The sequence below is a fragment of the Ctenocephalides felis genome, unplaced genomic scaffold (assembly GCF_003426905.1).
Source record: "Ctenocephalides felis isolate EL2017-DRISC unplaced genomic scaffold, ASM342690v1 CF-g0.4_SCAFFOLD_03570, whole genome shotgun sequence".
Classification (NCBI taxonomy): domain Eukaryota; kingdom Metazoa; phylum Arthropoda; class Insecta; order Siphonaptera; family Pulicidae; genus Ctenocephalides; species Ctenocephalides felis.
This window is the reverse complement of record NW_020539724.1, coordinates 3,229,228-3,256,484: the sequence shown is the minus strand read 5'-3', so window position 1 is coordinate 3,256,484 and position 27,257 is coordinate 3,229,228. Positions and strand designations below refer to the sequence as shown.

The 27,257-nt window shown below is 28.6% G+C and overlaps 1 protein-coding gene across 2 annotated transcripts in view; it reads right to left on the bottom strand.

The window, feature by feature from the left end:
• LOC113382979 overlaps positions 1 to 25,465 on the bottom strand; it is a 45,025-nt gene extending 19,560 nt beyond the window's left edge. Inside the window, exons 1-3 of one of the 2 annotated variants that reach the window (XM_026621236.1) lie at positions 25,363 to 25,465; positions 23,794 to 23,956; positions 4,894 to 4,984 (exon numbers count right to left, since the gene is read on the bottom strand). The gene's annotated coding sequence lies outside the window, so the exon portion shown is untranslated. Of the gene's footprint in view, positions 1 to 4,893; positions 4,985 to 23,793; positions 23,957 to 25,341 lie in introns of both variants that reach the window. The other variant, XM_026621237.1, reaches the window with a different exon arrangement.
• Positions 25,466 to 27,257: the final 1,792 nt, after the last annotated feature.

Sequence of the window (27,257 nt, the reverse complement as noted above, 5' to 3'; positions counted from 1 at the left end):
AATTTTCAATGTGTGATAACTTAATAATTTTAAAGCCTGAAATATAAGTTTTAAAAGTTTTCTATTAAATATTAATTACGTATTAGCTTCATGAATTAGATATGGCGATGCGTTGGGAATTGATAATTTTCTTCCGCCGCGTACTCTTGTGTTATGAGAAAACTTTTACGTAGTAAAAATATGAAGCCAAACTTATTTTAATAATAACTTCAGAAAATTTTCACCAAGAAAATAATTTATGCAGGACGTGCCAAATTTTAAGAGAGGAAAATAATTTGATACTGGGGAGTAATAAGAGAAAAATTATTAGTACGAAGGTAAATGATAGAAATTTGTTTTGTGGTCATATAAAATGTAACCTAGAAAAGCGCAAACCCCAGAGAAGAAATGTTATAATAACTGCATCTTTCAGATGTGTCATGATAACACATGTGAAGTTAGGTTGTATGTGTAAAATGTCTGATCGCACAGCAAATATATAGAATTTTGACAGTTTTTACTACCAATTTATATGGAGAAAGGATCGTAACATAGCGTTGCCATAACAACCTATAACCCTCAAATATTTGAAGATAATAACGCCGTTTTACATCAGTCTATGTGGTCTAAATTTCCAAAATAAACTTAAAACGGAACTACTCTGAACTTTACGGGTTTGAGGTACATATCCGATTTAATACCATCTCATATAAGCATTTCTTTTCATGTTTTATATTTTTCTGCCTACCTCGGCAAAAAATCGCCTTTATTTTCGTGACAATGTATTATTATGTATGTATTATTAACTTTCATTGTATTTCAATACTCTGTAATATCAATTCTGTACTCCACATCATAAATCTCAAAAATATACATTTCATAAGAGTGTTTGAATACAATTTCAAATGTCGAGACATATGATTCAACCTTATGATTGAGCCAAGAATTTAATAAAGTAATTCTGTTTATTGAGTATTGCGTGATTGTTTTAACATTTGAGTCATTGCTCTAAGAGGACAAGAAAGTTGCAATTTGTTGTTATAATACGGTAAAGTGGGCTTGTCTGTAGTTCCGTGGTAGGAACATTGGTCTTGCAATAACAGGATACAATATTTAAAGTCCCATGATCATAGCTGTATTTTTATAAAAGTCACTTAACCTGTATTTTCGTAAAATTTCTTAAACATTTATTGTGTTTTTCAAAAAGTTCTACAGTTATTAGCACGTTCGCTGACAGTAAAAGTTTCAGCAAGGATCAATAATTGGATCATTTTTTAATTAAAATATTGTGATATCTAGAATTTGATTAAACATCATATTTAATGGTAATCAGATTTTTATATTTTGATTGTTATTCAAGTTAAATGCTACATCATCCACGTCAGGTGAATTGACATTTGGAGAATATAACAGTTCTCATCTGTCAAAATGTCTTCAATGTCAAACATTGATATGTTTTTTGCAACTTTTGCCATTTATTTTTACAATATTACTATAGTTTCATGGTTCATAACATCTAAAAAAAAATCCTTGACAAACTCCAAAAGGATTTATCAAAATTCGAATAACCGTGTAGAAGGCGTCTTGTGGCATACATCCGTAAAAAAGAATTTTATATAAAATATATACATATATTATCTTAATACATATTCTCAAATTATCTTAAAAATTTCCCTTGAGAAACTCCAAAAAGATTTATCAAAATTTGAATAACCGTGTAGGAAAAGTTAGGTGATATACATCCGTAGAAAAAAAATGTATTTAGAGTTATTTATGTATGTATATATATATATATATATATATATTATTTTTTCTCAGATTATGCTGTATATCTCTTGCTATTTATTTATTTACAGCCTCCGGGTACGAGTATAAAAGTTGAAGCGAACAGCTAAATGTTTCATGTTAAGTGGCCCAACGAGTGTTTAGAGAAGCTTTTCACAGTTTTTCTTTATACCTCGGAAAATATATTGCGTTTAATAAACGTTATTTTCGTGTTCGTATAAATTTTTCATTTCGTTCCAAAGTAACAGGCTAGATAAATAACCAACAACGCCATGATGAGATAATAAAGACTGAGTTACAGATGTAATATAGTTTTTCTTTGTTATTTTAAGCGGTTGTTTATGGGATGAATTAAGGAATGATTTTCTCAAATTAGATATGAAGCTAAATTGGTTTTATGAAATTTAGACTCATGGGAGTAATGAAAGTAATTGAAGCTGAAACTTTAACTGTCCGCAAACGTGCTAAAATCTTATAAAAATTAAATTTTAATTTATTTTTTTAGGTGCAAATAAAAACGTTTTTCTAAAAATGACTATATATTTTTCTTGGCATAATTATAATATTCATAAGTAATTTTTGAATGCTTCCTTGAAACGTTGTTCCGAAAATTAAAATTTTATACCATGGTGAAACAATAACAGATAAAAGACATCTTGAAGCCATTAGGTTTACCTTCATTTGCACTTAACTGAACAAAACACTTGCCGAAGCGTTTTTCGTTATCTTCATATTAATTAATGAGCAAAAAACACAAACTGCGTCTAACAAACAATACCAAGAGCAGTTTCGTATAATTGGAACGGCCCAGTTCTAACATTGTTTTTCCGTATATACTGTAATTAAAATGCCGAAAACGTGCCTACATGAATATTTTAATGTTTTGCTAGAGCTAAATTTAAATATTATTCAAATCTAGTTAATACTCTGTCTCGGTTTTTGCATTTGCATCATACGTGCAAGCATTAATTTATTCATAACACTATTTATGAATGGAAATATAGAATTTAATACTTGGTCAATCTCAATAAATACATTACAAAAATTGTAAAATACAAGTATTAAAAAAAAACAGATTGTATCAATAAATTGCGATTTGTCAGCATTAATACTATAATTCTTGCTATATTGTCAATTTGAGTTCAACATCTGTAGGTACTATTATTAGTACTGATGATGAGCATAAAATGTAAAATTAAATACATTAACATTTGTCATCTTTTTGCAAGCATTAATGAAACACGGTAATTGGCAAACAAATTAGCCGGAGCAAATAAACGAATTAAAAAGAAATAATTATTTTGTCCTTCAATTAATATTTTGCATACTTGTCAACAACCAAAATGGTATATATATATATGTGTGTGTGTGTGTGTGTTTATATTTATGATTTATATTTAATATGAATTCACTTCGGTTAGATTTAATATCAATATATCCGCATTTATCCTCTATATTCCCACCGCTGCCACCAAAGTAATGTTTGGACGTTTACCGCTGTCACCAAAATGATATTAGGAACAAAAGGCCGCCGTATTTTCCTAATTATTTATAAGTGGGCTTTTATTTCTAGCTCATTAGAAAGTTTCACTAAACTCCACTTTAGTTTAGTAATATATAAATCTATTTCTATTCTTTATAGTAACTTTTCCACGGATCCTAGATTGAGAAATATTGTTAGACAAAGCTAAATCTCCCGGCTAGAGAACATTATGAAGACATCAAAATGCACTTAGCCCACTTGATATCAACTAATGACATCGCCTGTAGCTTATTTATTAGGAATTCTATAGGACATAATAATAAAACTGTTGAATCATTCTCGTACTAAAAAGATTTTATATTCAGAAAATAAAAACTCGATTCATTCGAGGCAGAAACAAACCTTTTTATCGCCATTTCGCAGCGTTTCATATAGAGTTAACACTTGGAGGATTTAATTTGCAATATCACGTAGAGGCATCTCACGGATATCAAGTAGACTTTCTTGTCTAAATATTACGGTAACATGTTTTTATTAAAAAATCAACTTGTGCAGTACGATGTGCTATGGCAATGGGAGGCTAAATGGTAAATAAACTTTGACCCACTTTTTCAAAAAAAATCACATTCGTAAGTGTGAATACTGGATCGTGAATAAGATATCAGGTGCACAAGCACTTTCATCTCTACAAATTTTATTTTATACCTCTTATACAAGTTAGCATCGCAAAAAGGATTTTCCGCTTATTGTCAAAAAGACGAGTAAATCTGCACAATGCGATAGATACTACAAAACGTGCTCTTTTCAAATCCATATATTGTCGAGAAATCTGTCGATTCTTCGAAGATCGAACAGCTTTTTGCATTTCCTAGTCGATTTAAGAGAGGAAACATACACTTCCTGGGAGGAAACATATGCTTCCTATGAAGAAACATAGTTGGAGGTTAAACTTATCTAAATATTTTGGAAATTCGTAGAAAATAGGTAGATTATTGAACTTCAGAATGGAACGAATACACAGGAGGAATTTTGATGTTATTTGGTCAATTTTATTCCAACAATTTAATATCAGATTTAGTTGTCAATCATTAAGTTCCAAGTATAAGTAGTGCAAAATGTTATTATCTAGGTAAATTTTAATTTTAAACTAGTGCTATTTTTCATATATGAGAGAAGAATCTGACTTATGTTAACCAGGTTAGTGCTTGCAGATTTAAGTCTTACTAGTACTTCTCAAATTTAAGGAATATAGCAATATTTAGAACGGTCCTTGTAAATAATTTTAAATACTATTGATTTTATTTTATTTTAAGATAAACTTTTATATAAATCATATATTTTTTAATGTGTTCCAGAGTTAGTAGAAATCAATTCTTATTTCCAGATACAGATAATGCTATTCAAGGATTTTAAGTCTTTTTAAAATTTTAATTATTTCAAAGCCAAGTTTCGACTTTGTTACCTTTTACTGTAATTTATTATTATTATTTATTTCTTCGATTTATTTGTTATGATTGTATATGTTTATCAATCATATAATTATGGAACATATCTTTATTTACATCTAAAATTAATATTGACTTAAATTACTTAATATCCATAATTAAAAGCGATTTAAAATCTAAAGAAATACCTCTGGTACTTACTTTGAATAAGGAAACTTCTTTGATAGGAGAAAATTCTCAAGTATCTATAGATGCCAACAGCTCTCAAAACTTATAAGTATTTGAATGAATCCTGAAATACATCGAAACAAATTAGTTTTTATCAATAAATAATATCAAGTATTGAATAATGTAATTATGTAAAAAGCAGGAAAGTTTGTACAACTTTATGTTGATCAACTTTTTGAAGAGGAGTGTATGTTTAGTCAGAAAATGCGATTTGCTAATAGGATAATTGTATTGTAAATTGTATTGTATCTGTAATTGTATATTGCTGCTATACAATATTTTCTCGCTGTTTCTAGTCATTCTGAATCGTTTGACCATCAAAATTGAAATATGTATGTGCGGTCATGTATGTGAGCCAAAATTAGACCATTCCTCGGTATTTTCTTGCAAATTGCCAATGAAAGCAAGACGATCAGCTGAGCCGTTTCTTTAAAATCAAACAAAAACTGTTACATAATTTGTACACGTTTTGGCTAAAAATCTTGTCATCATTCTTGAATGTTGAAAAGCGTTGGATAAAGATTAGTTAGGCCTCGTGCTGATAAGTTAACAACAAAATCGAAAACTTTATCCTCAAAATAAATGGTTAAAAAGTTTATCGTAACCATTTTCTAAATCTCAAGACACTAAATCTCAAATCCTATCAATTAAATCCGATTATTTAGACATAGTGGCAAGTTTATGAAACTTACCTCGAGGCATAATACAATTGTTAATGCAAAATTGCTATGCATTGGACTTTATCAAATACGACAAATAACGTTATTTATAGTTTTATCACGAATATCCTGATAATAGCAAACTTCTATCAAATATTATTTCCCAATTTTCCTTTAATCTGTTTATTGGATATAGTTGTCAGTCAAAGTTCGTGGTTCACGCACAGGTAAGCAAAATTACCATGTGCTTTAGGATGAAGTAATTAGATGTTATTCCCGTCATAATCATCGGAGGCTAGGGTACCACTTTGTAATTTGAATTATACGCCTATTAAGTGACTACGGAGCCTTCTAAGGGTATGAAGATATTAAACCTGTTACGTTACATTTACGGGCTCTGACAGAATGTTTGATTAACATATCAGAGACATACTCATTTGCGAGAGATGTTGGGAAAGATTAATTCGGTGGCGAAAATTAGGAATTGTTGGGATGGAAAATGTTTTAATTTACTTTATTATTATGGGGAAGAAACAAAATATTATTTATGTTTAATTCACGGGCTTATCTACGATATTCTATATCACAAATACATTGTTTGTTAAGATGTGTTATTAAATGAATTCTTCAAAAAGTACTATGACCAATGAAGCATTTGTTTACTCGTGCAATGATCATGGTACAAAAACTGTTAAATTTTAAAGATTAAATAAATTTTTACCTATTAGTAGACCTAAACTTGAAAGCCAGTAGAAATGAATCGTGGCAGGAGGTTGGCGAATCGTGGTGCAATATTTGAATCTTGTGCCTTTATTACCAATATTGCGTCCATATTGTCTGGAGCTCGTTTTAAAATAAATCTTAAAAAACTTCATAGACGTTTTTATCAATTTAATGTAAATAGTTTTGCGGTATTTGTAATAATCATAAGATTTCTTAGAATCTTTAAAAATATGTGAAAAATATGTTATGCATTTGTGCATTAATTTGTCTATTTTGACACTTGTACAATATGAATAAATTTTTGCTTCCTCTAATTTTAAGCTTATGGATGTAAATCAAATTAATATATTCCTTTTGTTTTGACGTTCACAAATTTTATTTATTGCAAACCCTCGACTGGAAAATATGACAAACTATAATAATTTCAAACCATAAAACTGCTAATAATAATAAATAATACTATAAAAGCTATTCATGTATTTACTACGTCCTGACAATTAAATTATTTACGTCCACATAATTCATTACTATGACTAATTACAATTTAGCTTAAATCTCTCTGTTGTCCGTATATAAAACGTCGGATGATTTATAGGTGTTCATTTCATGTGCCAGTTGATTTGTTTGTTCTGAATTATATATTGTATTTCAAAAACGTTATTGTATGATTTGTGTTTTTGTCAAAAACCTCGTATTTCGTTTTAGCACTTGCTAACGATATCATCGGATAAGGGTATTATCACACGTGCAAAATTTCTCTGGGATAATTGAAGGTACATTTCTCTTTAATAGTAATAAAATTTTGTTTTTCTTATGTTAGAAATCATTTATTTTAATCCACTTTTTTCAACTATGTGATAATATTTATAAACGTACTTAAAGAACTGATTAGGAAAAAGCAACTTGAATACTTTAATTTTGAATAATATTTATAGGTTTGGCCGTTTCTAATAACACACATGAGTCTTGTATTTCTTAATTAACTTTAATAACTTTGAATTACACTCTTAATCTCTATATATGATTTCCATATTAACCACTAACAATACTATCATTCATACCAACAATCATATTAGATCCATCTATTATGCATAACTAGCAATATGAAATTTAAGAACAAATATAAATTTAGTTATTTAGATCTTTATTTTAGGCAAGTACGACTTGAGAAAAAAATAAATCATTTTAAAATCATATAATATTTTTTAAAAATCGTTAGAACGATATGGGCGCTCTAACAAATGCGAAACAATTTATCAAATCTCAATATGTGTTTTCGATGGTATTGGTGTAAGGAGATCGATAAATTTAATCCTGTCCGAGTATAATGCTTTTTTGTATTTGGTGCAGAAAATAATTGGTTTTCGAGGAATAATATATCAAATTGTATATTATTTAGAGTTAGGTATGGGCAAAATTGTAAACTGAATAGTAAATACTTAAAATTCAGATATTTATTTTCAAGCTTGATATCAGGCTATCTGAAAGGGCAATCGAACTTGCAAAATTGATTTTTAACTATAAATTTCATGCTATTTTACTACATACTAAAATACAGACAATTTTTATCAAATATTTAAATAATTTACATTTTTTATCGGCGTCGACGTATAAACATTTGACAATGATAACATTACACCAGATGACGAATTAATTAATTTAAATTAAAGCGTTATCATACATAATGTTTATTTTATGGCAATCATAAAAATGCTATAAATAAATGTGAACACATGTGGAAAAAAATATTTGATACTGTTATTTGACCTGTGTGAAAAATCGTGAGTTAATTTTGATATAAATGCAAACATCATAATGAATAGAAATTGCTTTCATAAATAATTTACATAGACAATTTAAAATAAAATAACTTTACCCAAGCTGTTCATAAGTAAAGTTTATAACTAGTAAAAAATAGTAGTATATGGTAATTTCATAAATTTTGATAATTCTTAATACAATAAAGTACTTCATCCTAGTTCTCCAATAAATAATACTTTATCATAATTTAAATTATTATTTGCCATATGTTTTTATGAAACTTTATACGCAAGTACAAATTGCGAAATTAACAACATCTCTTCATATCTCGAGCATTGAAATCATTACATTGCAGGAAATTCTGTATTTTACAAAGATTCTTAGAGATAATATCTTACAAGAAGAACATGTAGTAACATTTGCTTTTGTAATGAGGAAAAGCCTTGAAGAAACTAACACTTATTTTACAAGATGAGTATAACATGTTACATTGTCGGTCGTGAAATGAATCAAGATCATTTCGGTAATAGTCATCATATTTTGAGATAAAATTTATAAAAGCTCAGATTTATAGGGCTGTACTTGAATATTTTTATGAAAAAAATCACGTAGACAGCATATCCATTATGAATAAACCTAAGTAAGTAAACGTAAGTCGGCATGGTATCTAATTGATTTCTTTAGTTTTTTTTTCTTTGTTCTTTTTCAACTACATATTTTTAAAATTCTGTTTCAGTACTGTTATATTCAATTAATTTATACAGATACTAGTTAGCTCATAAATACAATTCACATTACATTGAATTAATCATTTTTATCAATTGCTTAAAATAAAACTTCGACAATTTAAGCAACACTGTTACACAGAAGCATGTTGCGTATTTTGGAATTTATCCAAGGTTAATATTATACAATTGTATATATAAATATATATATATATATATATATATTACCATTGCCAAACCTTCACAGGCGCTTGTATTTCAATCAATGGCAATTTAGAAAAGTAAATAGTGGAACCACCACATCCAAAACTATACAAATTGCTTACGAAAAGGAGAGTTTGCAAACATTTCATCATCAAATTTATTCTATTATAAAATTGAATTCATATTCCGTAAAGATAAAATAATATTTCCCTTTGACATTTTCGTAAAGTGCACTTTGTGAGGTTGCAGATAATTTGATAATCAATATCCATGAAAAATTCATGGAAACTGCTAACCAATAATTTCATTAAAAATCAAAGTATCATTTTAGCTAGCTTCATTAATTATTTAACAACACGTTTACAAGCTCTTAGAAATTGCAGTTATAATGAGCCAAGTTCTAGCAATTAATTTTACTTCAATTATAATTCAATAAAAGTAACTGCAAAAATAATATTTAATAAAACAAAGTAAAAATTTGTTCATTTAAAACATAAACTGATTTTTTAGACTTCAGGGTAAATTTTATCACGAAAAATCGAAAACAGAAATCGAAAAAAACGTTTCAAAGGTTTCTGAGCATTCTGGCATACCTTAGAAAAAAATGATGTATGGATGCAACCTTTTGTTCACGATTTCGAGAGCACGGATCAACCGATTTGAATAATGCAATAAACATTCGATTCGTATTGACGGGAAGACGTACTGATTTGTTTTTGGTAAATGCATGCCCAGCCGTTACGGAGATATGGAGCAATTAATGCAAAAATAGTATTTTTTGAGTGAACGGGGAATCTATTTAAAAACAATTCGGAAAACACTCGATTCGTATTGATGGAGACATTTTAAGTTTCAAAAACTCTAAAGCTAATTTATACATTTGATATAAATAATAATTTGGTTTGCAATTCAGTTTATAATCTTATGACAAAATATGAGATAAGGTCCATCAATCTCACTCGGGTTGATTAGAGTTTTATCATTTGCTCTTTTTCTAATAAGTTATTATATTTTGTCTATAACATATGAATAATAACAGTTACAGAATTTATACTTATGTGTTTGAAAATATTCAAAATAATTATTAATAATCATTGATCAATTATTATTGATTATTTTAATTTCTCGAATGTTTAATTACGGTACGAGAAGTTTTAGCAAATTGACAATTGTTCTGCTGGTTTAAAAAATATATTTTTAATATATATATATATATATATATATGTGAAATTTTTCTATAATGTATGTAAGAATACTCCTCCTAAACGATTATTCGGATTTTGATGAATCTTTTTAAAGTTTGTTAAGAGAATTTTTCTGAATGTAAATAATTATGAAAATATAGTAATATTGTGGAAATAAATGGAAAAAATGCAATAAACGACATGTCATTGTTTGACATTGTAAATATTTTGACAAATGAGAACGGTCATATAACCGAAAATTCAATTTATTTATGAGCCTAAACAATATTAGAATATATTCATGATTACATTATTACTATTATTATGATATCTACATTATTATAAGCCAGAAATTAAAATAATATAAGATACAATAATTATTTCCAAAAATCTAAAAGGAAAAAAAATAAATTTTAGACAATTTTCATCAAAGTCAGTAAAAAAAAATGCTTCTACAATACCGTGTTCAACGAGCAAAATAATTTCGTAGTCCTTTATCTACACGTCATGTTAAAAAGTCATTTATTTTTCTGGCAATTTTTACTTTGGTTTGTGGTTTCAATTGGATTGTTTTTTTTCTGTACGAGTTTTTTGACAATCGTAAATTGTCAAAAAACGACCGCATGATTTATTATACGTAAACCTTTGTATTTCTTTCATAACCGGAACATTTTAACGAGTGCTATTCACATGTCCATGAATCGAGTTGATGGAATTTAAAATAGGATTTAATAGAATAAAAATGTCATATAATAAAATAAAAATTTATATAAAATGCATTATATTTTGTTAGTTGTGTCAATAAAAACTTGTATGTCGACTGTCATCATCACTTTAAACAAAAGTTATAATAGAGTTTTTAATAGAGCCCTGTTTGCACTGAAAATGATACAGAGAATAAAATTTTTAATACTCTCTTCGGTATTCCACAATACTGAAATTTATTAAATGAAATTATATCCTAGAACCTAGAACGTTATAAATTGATGAATCAAAATAAAAAATCTTAAAAAATTAAATCATTATTCAATATTATTATAGAGCATTTATACATAACTTTTCGTTTATCATTTTATCAAGTCAAAGCTTGGTAAAATGACCCGTAGTGTAAGTTATGTTTTGAATATCTTTACGTTTCAAAGGTTTCTGTACATTTTCAAATACCCTAGAAAAAATGGATGTATATTTGTGTGTGTGTGTACGAATGTGCGGATACAATTTCTCACAAGTGTGTGTGTGTGCGTGAGGATAAAAATTTTTGCCGACAATTTTGGAACACGGATCAATCGATTTGAATTGATTTGTATTGATAAGGAGACGTGCTGATTATTTTTTTGTTTTATCAAATGTTAATAAATATATTACGAAAATGCATAAAATATGGAAAGTCACAGGGCAATCTAAACATTTTCTTGCAATAACTGGTTCTAAATGATAATTTTGTAATTCATACGCAAATGATTTCTGCCGACACTTTATTAGGCATTTTATCCATAACTGACGTTTTTGCCCTCATTGCAGCAGTACTGTTCGTTAATTCTGCAAACTCTATATAAAAACAAGTATGTAAATATTTGCAATAGTTGGTTTAATATCGTATCTTAAAAAAGTTTCTTGCTTCCTGAATTGATTTATTTTATAACCCAAGTTGTAGGTGGTTAAAGGCGATCATATGCAAATTGTGCGCGGCTTGAATAACTAATTGACGCCTTCATCTGACATGCAAATTGTATTATCTGCTTTTCCAGAAAACCAAAGAGACGATTTAACTAATGGTGACGTCTTAATAAATAAACCCATTGGATGTTTAGATTAAAAGATAGTAATTGTAACAATAACAACGTTGTGTATAATCTGTATCATTGTTATAAAGTTTATTTTTTTGAGACTGCCATATTTCGAAGCAGGGTACATTAAAATATATCATCGTTGTATTATTACATTAGGCTCAATAAGTTCTAAACTTTCTGTACAATCTGACCATTTTCTGAAGACTAAGAAAAAAAGACGTTATAAATACAAAATCTTTCGACCTTTGTCAGAAATTTTGAAAGTGGACATATTTTACAGTAGTACTTTCTGGTCAGGATTTGGCCAGGTCTTTTTGCATTTATTCCGGGACCCACCGGGGTAGGGGGTATAAATACCTGTATTTTATAATAATTGAGAGGCTCTCAAAAATAACGAGTGGAGAAGATTGCAGAGTGAAGATCAATATATATCATATACCAAATAGCTATTTTATTCACCTTTCTTATACTGCCAGCTTCTTATTATATTAACACCTTTCTTCAAAAATAAGACTTAAAATACGGTTCAGTTTATTTTAAAATCTCAGGGACAACTTTAAAATTCCAGACCCATATTTCATTTACCAACCAGAATCTCTCGTTCAATTTGAAACCTGGTATATTTTTATTCCAAATCCGTTTCTCCTAATCTATAAAACAAATCGTCCTGCATTATCTGTAGAGCATATACAAATGAGTTCGTGCAAAAATCCATGGGTCCTTGAATGGAGCCCATTAATGTCAGAATTTTAGATGATAATTTATGTATTCAAACAGAACCAGACGCGACTTGAAAAGCTTACTGGAGCACAATGCTCGCGATTCGAACTGACGAGAAGGTCGCGAACGAGCATAAATTATACGACGTTATTGTATGGGCACGGCCAATTGGAGAATTCAAGTTCAAATTTTGTAATTGGACGAGGACTGATGTAAAACAAAACTGTTTGTTCTCGGTCACTATCATATGATGATTTATTTTATTAGTCTCCTGCAAGAAAATATGGTATTTAGTTTCTTATCTGTCTACATTCTACATTAAATCATTTGCTCATAAAGTAGTAAGATTATACATATAACTAGATAGAGTAATCCAGTGATGCAATCTATATCCAGTGATAGCTGAGTTTAAAGTTTAGTAATAATCGGTCTAGCCTTTCTGAATATTATACTACGTTTTCGTGTGGGGACTGCCAATTGGAGAATTCAAGTTCAAATTTTGTAATTGGACGAAACCTAAACTGTTTGTTATCCACTGATCCAAATCTTTGTTGCCAATAGATGAGTTCATGTTCAAATTTTGTAATTTTACGAGACCTGATGTAAAACTGAACAGTTTCGATCATGGCTCATTTTATAGTCTTCTTCAGAAAAACATTTTTAATAGCACATATTGTCTTTATCAACTCATTCAGAGTTAAAAACAATTTGCACTATATTGTTGTTTCAGTTGCAGTACTAAAATTCCAATCAATAATGTGAGTTATTCATTTAAATTGATACATCAATTCAGTCAGAGTAATAATTTTTTCACTGGTTAATAATTCGATTATATATTCTATATTAGTATTTTAAATGTGATTCAATAAAACAAATTTGGAGAAATGCTCTGAAAAAATCACGACTACAAAAGTTTGCATAATTTTATTTCTTTTCCTTCAAATTGTATAAAAAAGATATTTCCTCGGACAACTAATCTAATACGAAAAAAGGGAATCTAAGGACTAAAATAAGTTTTTCCATTATTTTTTCCTCCGGATTTCTTTTCGCATCAATCCATCTTGTCAATTTTCCCACAATTTAACCATTCCAAGGTTTATCACTAGAATAGTAAAGTCAATAGCAGACACATCACAATCGTTCAGAGCGTGTAATGGGATGCCCGTTGTTTTATTATTATTCTCCTAACATCTGTGCCAGAGGTAATCAACCTTAGTGGTAGTAATTTGAGCTTTTGTATGGGGAGGAATAGTTTTTGCTTAAGACTTCAGCTTTTTGTCTGATTGCATTAAAGTAGAAGTAGAGATCGATGGAAAGAAAAAGATTGATTCCTTTTGTTGTATGAAGGATACTTTATTGAAGCAGCATAAGTGGAGTATCTACTTGAAAAAAATTTTAATCTTGAATGAGTTTTAAGATTATTTAAAATTTGATAGTTTTGCCGTAAAAATTTTAACATATATATGAATATTTTGTGATGAATGGGTGGATTTATTTCTACTAATAAATATAAAGGGATTACATATATTCCTTTCTACCTTTTTGTACTATCATCACTATAAAAAACTGCGTCACTGTTCAGTTACTTCTTTGGAACTTCATCAACAATTTCTTTTAATTTCCACCAGCAGAATAAACAATATTCTATGAGCTATTTTGTTCAATTCACTCACTCAAATACATAGTCAGACACTTATAAATACACATATTCAGCACCATTTGTAATGATAAAATTTGGTAAATCAATAGTTGTCACTTTGCCAATACAGCTTAGGTCTGTACAATGCTTTTGTAAATGTAAATGTGAAGTTTTGGAATCTTTTTCTTCAACCTCCTAGGAACTGGTGTGCTAAGAAGTTAATCTACTATAGAATTTGGATGATCTTGAAGATTATTAGCAATTGATCCAATAATAGATAAGAAAACAAAAAATATGGGTTGCTACAAATGGCACTTCATGGATTTTATACTATCTCATCGTAATTGCTTTATCACCAATAGGTATACATTGTTACAATTAATTCCTCCCAGTATTATTGCAAAAGATCACCTCGTCAATTGAATATCATAGACATCAAAGGTTGATTACCACTGATCTCTAATAGTGTTCTGTAGTACTCTGAAGCGTGTAATTTTCAATCTACAAGTTACAAACAGACGCGGATAGATTGTCAATGGATGTCATTTGCAATTGATATATGCGCGCTTTGGCGAATGCCATCGCCGAGCGAGTTGCTAATGAAAATCGGATACGCCGCGCTTCGGCCCAACACTAATAGGGATACAAACTATGTATTATAACAGTAATAGATGGTTGCTTCCAATTAATTATATTAATTCACATGATATATTTTGAATTGACATTCGACACTGGGATGTTACAAAGTTTGATGCCCGGAATCGTGGTGAGAGCGAGGGTCAACATCGACCAAATGGGACTGATTCGTCTCTAAAAAAGACGACCTTGAAAACTACTTCAAGTACTTCACAGACCTCTTAACCAAAGATGAGATACGACAAAGCGATCTTCATGAAAAACCAGAAGATGAAGATGTCTCTAATTGCGGAAGAACCTGATACAAAGCTACATTTAGTGCAATTCCCCTTACTTTATTAAGAATCGATAAAAACTACTTTGAAAATTTCGAGATGTTTTGAATCGACATTTAACGTTAAGTTTTGATGCACAGAATTGTACTGAGAGCAAGGGTCAACATCTGTAAAACAAGACCGATGTGATTGTCCAAAAAATGAGGATCCTCTGAAAGACTAATTCCAGTACTTCAGAAGAATTTTAACCTGTGCAAAAATGAAGACCCTCTAGAAGATATCTTCCAGTACTGCAGAATTCTTTATATATTGTCTTCAATGCTGATGAGCAAAGAACGAGTTTTAAATTTCTAAAAAACGTTATAAAATTATTTCATTAAAGTTATTTCATTTTAAGAAATCTAGATGAAGATTAAAAATCAAATTTTGAAGAATAAAGAACAAATTGATTTCAACTGGTAAAAAACAAGTTATTTTGCATAAGGCAAGTTGCATGAACTTACCGATATGTATGTGAATCTAGTTTAAACAATCGTCTTCAACTATAAGAATTAAGATTTAGGAACGTTTACAAATTGATTTATTAGAGTCTACTACCATATAGTTTACATACCTTAATGAATTTTTATGAGCCGTACGCCAAGGATACTTTAAAATGTTCGTTAAGACCATAAACTTTATAGATAATCAAAGTTTCATTACAATGGTCACTACTTTTAATTTGAAATATCTCATTTCGTAGAAACGACTTGACAATCTTTACCTGAACCAAAAAAAAGCATAATTTTCAAATTAAATCTTCTGAACAGTTCTTGAATTTTCAAAATTGGCATTAAATTGAATTGAAATTAAATCGTTGACGTTTAATATCAGCTAATAATCTTCAAAATTTTAAATAAACTATCAATGCAAGTTTTTCTCAAGCTGCATAAATTGGCTTTTACATTATTTAAATCTGTGCTACTGTTTTTGAGAAAACGTCCGCAAAAGATCAAATTTTGTTTACAGTTACACACTCATACTTCCCATAGGGCAAGTTATAGTAATGGACCAAAAATCAAAAATGAATATTTTTGCGTATCTTCACGTTTCAATACATAATACATTCATAATACATTCATTTCATAACACGCAATCAATTTTCATAGAGCCCTCATTCCCACCACAAGAAAAATCAAATTACTCTTTTTATCAGTACACCACCAAGCTAAAACAATAAAAAACCACTGTGTCATAACTCATGATAGAGTCTCCCGATTCTTCTTTATAAATCAATGAAGTGTTCCGCCAGTGCAATCAAAAGCAAACATTTTTATCCGTTTTTCACACGTTTTCCCAAACAAAGTGACAAACTTTATTACGAGCCATTAATTACGAAAACAAGCGCCGTTGTATCACGAACCACTTGGCAGCCGGCCAGATAATAATAATGCACCAAGCTGTTGGAATATAATTCAAATATTTTTTAATTTTATTTGCCGAAAGTTTTTTGACATAATAATGAGGTGCCAGGAGCCATATCTGAACCATATGGGAGATAGCGAACAAATTGGTATCGGTTTACAAAGTTCAATAATAACAGACACATTTTTTATGTTCTGCTACCAGAAGTTTAGAGATCGAACTTAGTTATTAATATTTAAAAGTAACGATTTCTAAGAATTGGTATTATTTTATAAAAACATTGATTTATTTTTTTAAAGTTAATTATTTCATTTCATTATCCAACATATAATTATAATAATCTTGTCTTTTTCCGCAAACTTTTCGATTTCTGCTATTTGTCTCATTAGCCAGGATTGGACGTCAACAGAGTTGTCACGCGTCAGTTGTCCATTATAGTAATTAATGTTCTCACAAATAACTGTATTGGTGACAGAACATGTACACTAATCGCTTTTAACATCGGTAAAACCCAAATTGTGTTGTCATGATTTATGGGACGAAAAAAATTGTGATAATTTTGAAATTGTGATAACAGCGCCAAGTAACGCAGATGTGGTGTTTGTGTTTGATTGACGACGTCGTTTGTTACATATTTCCTTTATTTGATTATCACGATCTCATATCTTCCTAACACATATAGAAGTATATTAACAAATTACAGCATATAAATATTCCTACTAATATATATTGAATAAAGTTAAAATCTTATCTAGACTCTCTTGTTGTTAGCATCTGATCTACCATCTTGGTCCAGATATGACGAAAATTTGTCCAGATGTCTTCTGGTAGTTTTATTTCTACAAAAATATGATGTACAAATATTTGCGAACATTTACAAAACATTTTTGGCTCTGATGGCTTCAGAATTCTGGGATGCATTTGTTTAATATTTCGCTTCTGGTGGATTTCGTAAAATCCTCAATAAAATCCTACTTTCGCTAGCAGTTTACTAACATCTATTATTTTATAATGATAGTACTTTTAAACATTTTTTATTTGCAAAAGTGCATTAAAAATTACATATATTAACATAATGATTAAAACATAAATTGATGAACATAGTACTAGTAAAGATTTCGACAACTTCAATTCCATCAAGGGTATTGTTAAAATATTTGCCATGGTCATTCATTATTTATAAACTAATTATTAACTAATCTTTCCAAAGTAATCATGGCAGTTTACTCAATTAGTGATGTAATTTTATTTAAAACTGTTTGTAGGATTCTATTTTGTAATTTTACTAACTTGTTAATAGTTCAATTTAGTTGCAAAGTTTTAAAGTTAGTTATCGTTAGTCAACAGTTTCCAGTGTAAGACTTTAGATTAATTTGTTTATTTTTTTTATATACAGCTCAGTTTTACAACTTTTATTTTGAATTAATTTATGATAATTTAATAGTTAATTTTTAAGGAAATCGACAATTTTTATATCAACATTGGCACAGATGTTTGATTTGAGATTTTTTTTCCATAGCAAACTATACAAAGTACATTCAGCTATATATTGTTGAGATAATTTAATTAAGGTTCAGAACAAGTTGCTTCAGTAACACTCAAACAGTTTTATAATGAAACCACTTTTCATAAGCCTTTAATATTTTAAGGGGATTGGTTTGTCTATCAACTCTATCATCATGGAAAGTTTCATCAAAATCCAAGAGGAGTAAAACTAAGGTTTTTCTTGTGAGTAATCAAAAATTTGATTAAATATCAATAAATCTCTTGTGATTGACTTATGCTTTTAAAATGTAGATAATCACAGCAAAAATATTATGTTTTGAATGACAAGATATACAGAATTAATATTCTGGAGCAACTATGAAGTCAAGTGCCTATTAATTACATTCAAACGTTAGAACATCTGTACAAATGGGTTCATGTAAAGTACAAAATGTTTCTTTTGAGATTTAAGTACCTTCGTCGTAAAATAGAAGCACATCCATAAAAAGAACAGTTTCTTAATTAAGAACAACTTAATGAAAGGAAAGTAACGACCGACGGCATTAAATTAATTTTGAACCCAGGGTAAACGGAGACAGTTAAAAGGTGATATAAAGGTACTAAAGAATTTTACAGATTAATGACGCAAATTGCTCTACTTATGGAAAATAAGGTACGATATCCTTTTCCAGGATCAAAGGAAACAAAATTGTAAATGTTTGAAACTGGATATTGTCATAAATCTCTGGAAAATTTCAATACCACGATAACAAGTACTCATTGAACAGTATATTTAGTTTACTTCATTATATCAAGCTGTAAATTAATCCTTTTGCCAAAACTTCTGAAAAACATTAAATTTTTTGTCACACAAGTATGACTGACATGGCTCTGTGTTACAACTATTTTTATCAATCAGTCAAGAAATTTTTAGGTAAATTTGTCAGACATAAAAGTCTGTCATGACTCATCTATAACTTCAAATCGTTAGACATCTATGACCCTCATGGCGATTAACGTGTTAATAATTATATGATAAAACGACTTTTTCGTTTATTTCATATATGAATTTAAGATCTTAAGCAATTTTTTTTCAAGTTTAAGTGTAATTAAACAACCAGTATTAATTATTATTTGCAGCTAACTGCAATTAATAATTAATACTGGTTTTTATTTCTTATTGGAATATTTATTTTCTTGTGTAGAAATAAATCTTATTTAAAAATATTATGCACATCATGAATATCAAATTGTAGTTTTAGAATATAACATCAAAATAATGCAATTAAACGGTGCCTCCGAAGTTGCTGACCCTGCCTCTCACAAAAACTAATTATTTCCTCACACGTTCGCAAAACAAGAAAAAATTTTTATCAGAATATGCATAATTTTGTTCCTATATACTTATTCAATTATTAATAATTAAGACAATGTATAACATTACAAAAAGTAAAATTTTTTGGAGGCACCATTCGCAAATTAGTAATATTGGGTAAAGTAAAAATTTCGTTTCGTTTTCCGCGATAGGCGGCTTTAGTTACAAAAAATTTAGAAAGTGCAAATTGCAGTGAAAACTCGTTAGAAAGATGACATTTCTAGCATTATTTTGATGTTATAATCAAAAAAAATGGTCAAGTGGTTGAGAAGTTATTTGTGTTTGAAAATGGAGAAAACTAATGAAAAAAAAATCGCTATATTTTACAATATTAGTATAATAGAGCGAAAAACGCTGCGCAGGCTTGTGAAATAAATTATGCTGTTTAAGGTGAAGGTACTTTGTCAAAATCTGCTGCTCGAAAATGATTCGCTCGCTTTTAATCTGGTAATTTTGATGAGAAAAAAAGTTGATGAAATTCTTAAAAAAGCAGAGCAAGAAGAAGTAAATCAGCTCTGTATACATTAGGAGGGAACTAGCCATTGATCAGAATACTGTTTTGAACCAAGTACATAAAGCTAATTATAAAAGGAAGCTCAATGTGTGGACTTTCATAAGTTCGGCGCGAAGATAGACAGAACCATCTTCGACACGTTGCTGAAATGCAATTAAATCCAACTATTTAATTTTTTTCGTAACTGGTAAGAAAATCATAGTTTAATGATGGTGAGCGACGACAGACCTTTACAAGTCAGTAATGACACTGAAAAAGGTGATGCTGGAAGGAAATCGTCAATCGTGAGCCAGTTGGTCAGATCAAACATCATTATCAATTTTCAATCCTACTGCAAATAAATAGAGAAATTACACCAAACAATTCAAAGAAAACGGCCTCAATTGAAGATATTGTTTTCCATGGTGACAAAGCTCGTCTATATACTTATTTGATGACCTGCCAAAAGTTGAGAAAGCTTAGCCGAGAAATTTTTATGCATCCAGGCATAGTACCCTTCTGACTAACATTTGTTATGATCTTAATGGACTTAAACTAATTTTAAGAAGAACTTGCAATTGCAGTTTTTCAACCACAGAAATTTTTCACCGAGAGCATCATGGCTCCACTCGAAAAATAGCAAAACATTGTCGATATTAACTCTTTGGGGCCGGTTGTCCACCTAAGTGGACAAACATACTCTGTGAGGCGCAGGTCATTTTATAAACAATGACTCAGTTTGCATCGAAAAGTTAAATAAATTACATATAGCAGTGATAAACAGTGTTGTAATTTGAAAATAATTTTAACTTATTTTAGTAGTATTCTTGTCTTTTCTATATAGTCTGTTTTTAATATTTAAAACGACCGAGCTTATGGCAAAATGACTGGAAAATTTTGTGAATTAAGCAGTAGTGAAGATGAGTTTCAATAGATTGTTTTACTTTATATTTTACAAATGAATTATTAGACAATATAATAGATAAAACAAACTATTATGAAAGCACAAAAGTGAACACATATACTGACTAATCAGTGGCATATTCTAAATGCGACAGAAAAGCACCAGGAGAAAGGCGGCGTACAACATTTTATTGAAAAACACATAAAAATCAACCAGCTATGCATTTTGGAAATTGTTTTGAACATCACCATTCTTTACAAAATGATCAAAAATAAATTAATATTATAAATGTGTGTCCTTCTTCAATGACCACAAATTTTCATCAAACAAATTGCATAACATACACAATGAATTCAAGTTTACAGCCGGTAAAGTAGATTGTCTTGAAATCAGTGCCGTCCCGTAAGTGTTAATGAAGCATATTTAGTTTGAATACATTTATTTGCACCCTAGATAAAAACTTGTTGAGTTTCACTAAATAAACGAAACTAACTTTTTATTTGACCCAATACAAATCACAACCATTAGATCTGTAATCTGCAACTTTCGTTACAGATCATAAATTAAATTATATTTGTAGAAGCCGAAATCAAAATAATGCAATAATATATAGAAATATAGAAAAATCAAAAATTGGTTTCTCGGTGCCTCCAAAATTGCTGATCCTGCCTTTCATAAAAATCTAATAATTTCTTCACACCGTGCAAAATGTTTATCATCCAAAGCATAATTTTCTTACGAGACATTGTTTTAAATATTATTAATTGAATAAATATATAACAAAGCAAATATTGAAAGTTTCTGGAATTATAATTCGCAAATTAGAGTTGCGAAACACGACCATTGAGGTAACTTTCATTATTCGCTTATTAACGAATTACTGCGGTCGAATTTGAGGTCAAGGTCTTCTCAACAGTGAAATTCTAGGTTTTGTTTATTTTGATGTTACGTCGCACATTTGACTCATTTGTTTGAAATTTAATAGCACACCATGGCGTGATTTAATGAAAATGACACCCAAGTGTAATAAGCAAAATTTTTGCAAGAACAGCTATATAAATATTTGTTACTAGAAAAAATATACATAACTCATATACGGATAAATATCTGAAATCAACGAAAGAACTCGTCTTATGATCATTGACAATCTTCAATTTATCATGATGAACAATTTCCATTCCAATATCCAATTTTCCATGATTTTTCATCAAACGTGACAAAAGGTGGATTACTAAAGCATTTTAATAAGCTCATGAGTTATTTAATTCCTGCATACCGTATCAAAGTTTATTATCGATTTTATATTAAAGTCCGCGCATAAATTTTCTATATTGACAAAAAAATATGAACACTAAAATTAAATTCATTACTGCATCCGTTAAATGAATATATTTACAGTCTGTTCATTTTAATTTTATTATTAGATTTTTCCGGTTCGATAATTGTATTCAATATTTAATTTGCATGCTAATTGTGTGTTAATAATATTGTTGGATTTATACTGACATCCTAGCCCTGCAATGATATGTTTTGCATTTATTACTTACAAGTTAGTCAAGGACATGGTAATTATGATTTAATATCCGACATAGAGATTCTTTAGTAATTTATTACTTCAATAACTCATATGTGTGATATTGTAATGCCATTTTTCTTTGTAATAATAGAGTGCCTAGTAAACAATGTAATAATAATAACAATCTGATAATTTAATAAGCATAGTATAGGTACTATGCTTCACCTCTGGTTGAAGGATCAAAAATATGTTTGAATTTTTATTTACAACTCTCTTGTCTTATTTAAATTATTTAAATCTATAGTTTGAGTTGTAGAAAAAAGACATGCTGAGTATATTTTTTTTACCAGAACAAAATCATTTTTCTGGCTTATCAAACCAACTGCTCGGATTGTCATTTAATATATATGGGGAAAACTAGCAAAAATTTATTTGAACGCTATTTTCCAAAATCCTGAGCTGTTTAAAACTACATTGACAAATCACGTAAAAAATTTAAAGCATAGTCTAGAATTTTTAATCCCGATCATCCTTCATTTTGAAGAAAATTTATTTAAGAGACGTTTTGCTGAAGGTTGTTTTATTCAACTACATAATGGAGAAGCAATAAATAAACGCACTGACATTATCTCTTTTTGAAACACACAGTTGGATAATATCTTTTTCATAATTAATACAAAATTGACAAATTTATATAATTTTTTGACTCTGTTTCCTTACCCTGGCTCCTCTACTATGCATAATTTAAATATAATACAATGATGATGATGAAAGCAACAATATTGCTAATCAATACATTTTGATTGAATTTATTTTGTTTCTAATATATTTATAATTACATGACGTTATATCATAAAAGACTTGTTCCTACTTCTCAATAGCGCGGCCTCGTCTAAATGCTATTTTCGAAATGTTAGATATGAATATTAAAGACGTCATTTCTGAATATTTGATAAAACGATACTTTTATCAATTTTAAGCAAAATTTGAATAACCAATATTTTTCTGATTGATCATGTGAGTATAAAATATATATCTCAGGAGAAATGAAAATTGACTTTTAATTATGAGTAGACTCTAAATAGGTTTTTAAATTTCTTTTTCAAATTTTTCTCTTGTTTCGAAAAATTCTTTTGCTACGTTATTAAATTGTTCAGTATTAATGAATATCATATTAAATTATTTTGAATATTTAATTTTTTATGAATTATTTCCTTATTATATTCATATGTAGAAGAAAATTACCCAACTGGCATTACCAGTTTTTTTCTAAATTATTATGGAACATGACAATTATATCAAAGTTTCTAACTATATTCTAACTGATTTTCTCTAGGCTTGCGATATACAAATATTATTCTTAATTTCACCAAAATTTACCTTAAATATTTTGCTTGTCCTCGTCGATGGCACTTAAACAAAGGTCATACAGTTTAAACTCTTGAATAATTCTGCTCATGTAAATTTTCACAAAAACACTAGAACTGAAATAACACTTACAACTTCCTCACTTGAAAATTTGAGTTTTGTATAATCATGTCACCTGCCATCATTAATGTAAAATAATTAAAAGAGTTAGACGTTTAAAAATTTGATGATTGCTAGAATTTATTGTAATTGGATGATTGTTCTAAAATGTATATTTGTTTTGTTGTTTGATAAATAAGGATTTGTAGGATTCATCTTAATATAATTAGTTCTTTATTGTTTCTAATGGTATAAATGATTTTCAAATTCGGAAAACCTTTGCTGTAGAAAAAAAATATTTTATCATATTTTACCGAACAAATATGAAAAAGAATGAAAATAAGTGAGCAGAGTTATATTATTTTAATATTTTTGATAAGTAGATTACGATTAATGATATATAAAATTCACACGGAAAATAACATTATTTTTACCATTTTTGCAATATTTATATAGTTTTTTGTGAACTTCATAAATTTGAATAAGAATGAATTTTTTGACATTAATTTCAACACTTTGAGCCTTGATTCTTTGCAAAATCCTAACACAAATATTATTTAATTTTAATAGGCAATTTAAAAAAAAAAATTACATCATAAACATCATAAACTTCGAAACATCGATGGTGAGCTAGATATTTATTATTCTATTATTTTCAATTGGAACATCAAAGAACTTTTGATCGAGTTATAAACAAATAAAATTTGTATAATTTATAAAGAGCCTTTATGTATCTGTGAATATTCATATTTACTATCACAAACAAATAATTTTATTATCGCACAATTTTAAATAAATAGATTTGGATAATTGCAATCTGAATTTTATATCTTACTGTCTTACCCGGTCACAAGAATAATCAAAAATCTGAACAAAATTGTCGTTATATTACATATACCAAACAAAAAACTATTCTGAAATCTTTAATTAAATTCACAGCTAATTCATCACTGCAGGAATGTTTTTTTGCAATTTTTGAAAAAGTTCTCATTTTGGGGTTAAAAGGGATATAAGTCTTTATCTTTAAAGAAGTTTCACGCAATAATAGTTACATATAATTTAAACAACGGTTTGCAGCTTGATTATAAGTTGAACATGTGTAAAAATCTTAAATAAATATGAATATAAAAAAATAAGAAAATTGATCCTATACATTGAAAAAGTGTAAAAGTTGGGAAATCCTTGATGATATTAATTTTTCATGTGAAGTTGAGCTTCTAAAGTTCAAAAAATCTCGGACAGAAATCGAGATAGAAAAAAATAATCCTGATTTTTGTGAAATAGGGGTTTATGATTAGAGAGTGAAAATTTAAGGTTACTTGTCTTTATACATGCTTTATGAAAAAATGGCTTCAAATCTTTGGGTGTCCAACCCCTAGCACTTGGTTCCATCAAAATAATTATATAAAATCGATCAAAATATTTACACAATTAGACACATATTATAATTTTATTTATTACTAAATATTTTTTGCCACTGACGACTGTAAATCTTCTATCACTTTAATTTTTATTCCTGCACAATTTTCAAATTCTCCAATTGCAATTCGAATTGGAAACGTCTTTTACACATGCGCTCTCGGCGCCTTCGTTCATAACACTGTACGATAACTTCGAATCGTTCGAAATGAGTACTAATACATAGTCACAGTCTAATTAGCGCACACATACAAAATTTCTATAACGATGAGACCGGACATGTGAATATAGACGTATCGGCGGCGTATAGGGCAACTCTGTGACAATGAAATTTAATGCAAGAGACGTTTTCGGTGCGCGAAACCTGTTTCGGAAGTATTTTGGTTAAGGTTTGGAAAGGAATTTTAAGGTTGAAGGACATGTGAAATAGTCTTGGAACATATTTGCAATATGATAGAATATAAAAACTAGTGGTGCATGGTATTGTGTCTTAAGACAAATTGCTGGAACTTACCGTACTAAAAACTAAATTTTTCAAAAAAAAATTGCAACAATTTGAAAAAATTAGAATTTTGAGAAATTTGGATACTTTTGAGAAAATGATTTAATTTTTTTATTTTTTATATTTTGATTTTTTTTGTATTTTGATTTTTTTGAAAATTTTGAATATTATTTCAAGCAAACGCGCTGCATAGTTGATAGTCGAAATATCAGAGTCGTCTAACGTGTAAACATTGGTACAGAACCCATATTGGTACACAAATCTTATACTTATTATCATAATCTTTATAAAATGTCTGATAATACGATGTGCATATGTCTAATGATCATTTCTGACCGTCAAATGACATTATTTTTTACTTTTTTTTTTATTGGATCTCTGAAAACGCTCGCATGTCTGTAAAAGACAATCTTAGGCAATATATATTATTTATTACAAAGAATTTAATTTTTTAATGAAAATCACAATAAAATGCTTGTAATTACTTGGTCTAATTTAAATGATTTTAAATATTTTTTGGTAATTTTCCGAATATTGTATTATAATTTACAAACTATATGTGTCACTGATTTTACAGCTAATTAACATATTTTATAAACAAAAACAATCATTCAATTCATTATTAAATTTTTATTTCCTTTTCAAAACAGAGCATAAATATAAATTTATCAAAATTTATACACCAGATAATTATAAAAAATTCTTGTAGAAACAAATTCAAGTAATACTCAATTCATTGTTTCCTCCAGCTTAACTATTTCTTTTAGTTGCTTTCCAATCAACTCTCCCAAATCAATTAAACGTTTTTTAATAGAACCATTATCATATTTTTTCATGTAGATTTCGTAATGTTTTGTATAAATTTCAATAAATAACTCCAAAATGAGGGCAAATTCTAGCACTTCCATATATTTTGCATCCAATAACGCATTTGACTTTGGGATGAATGAGGGAGTAAAATTTTCTGAAATAAAACAATAGTAATAGTAATAATAATTAAGTCACAATATATTGTTCAATAATAAATTCAATCTAAATTAATTGAATATATGAATAAAACGCTAATTTTGTCATAAAATTTTTGGGTATAGATTTTAGGGAAATTATTAGAAGTCCTACTTAAACCATGTGCACAATGTTAATAATATGTTGAAACTTTCACACACTTATTATAAAAATGGTGTAATGTCATTATAAAATGCCACAAAAATTATGTATCAAACTTTGGCTTTTATATATTATATTTTCATTATTTACCTTTTCCTTGTTCTCTGGGTTTGCTTTTTACCAGATCATCCAAACAGTTTTTTTCTTCTATTTTTGCATGTTCAGAACCTGAAAATTGTTGTTCTGCATCAACTTTATTTAATCCTAATTCCTTCATTACAAAATTTTTGTCCAAATAGGTGAAATATTTCATGACATGAAAGTTTAGTTCATCAGATTCTTTTTTGGA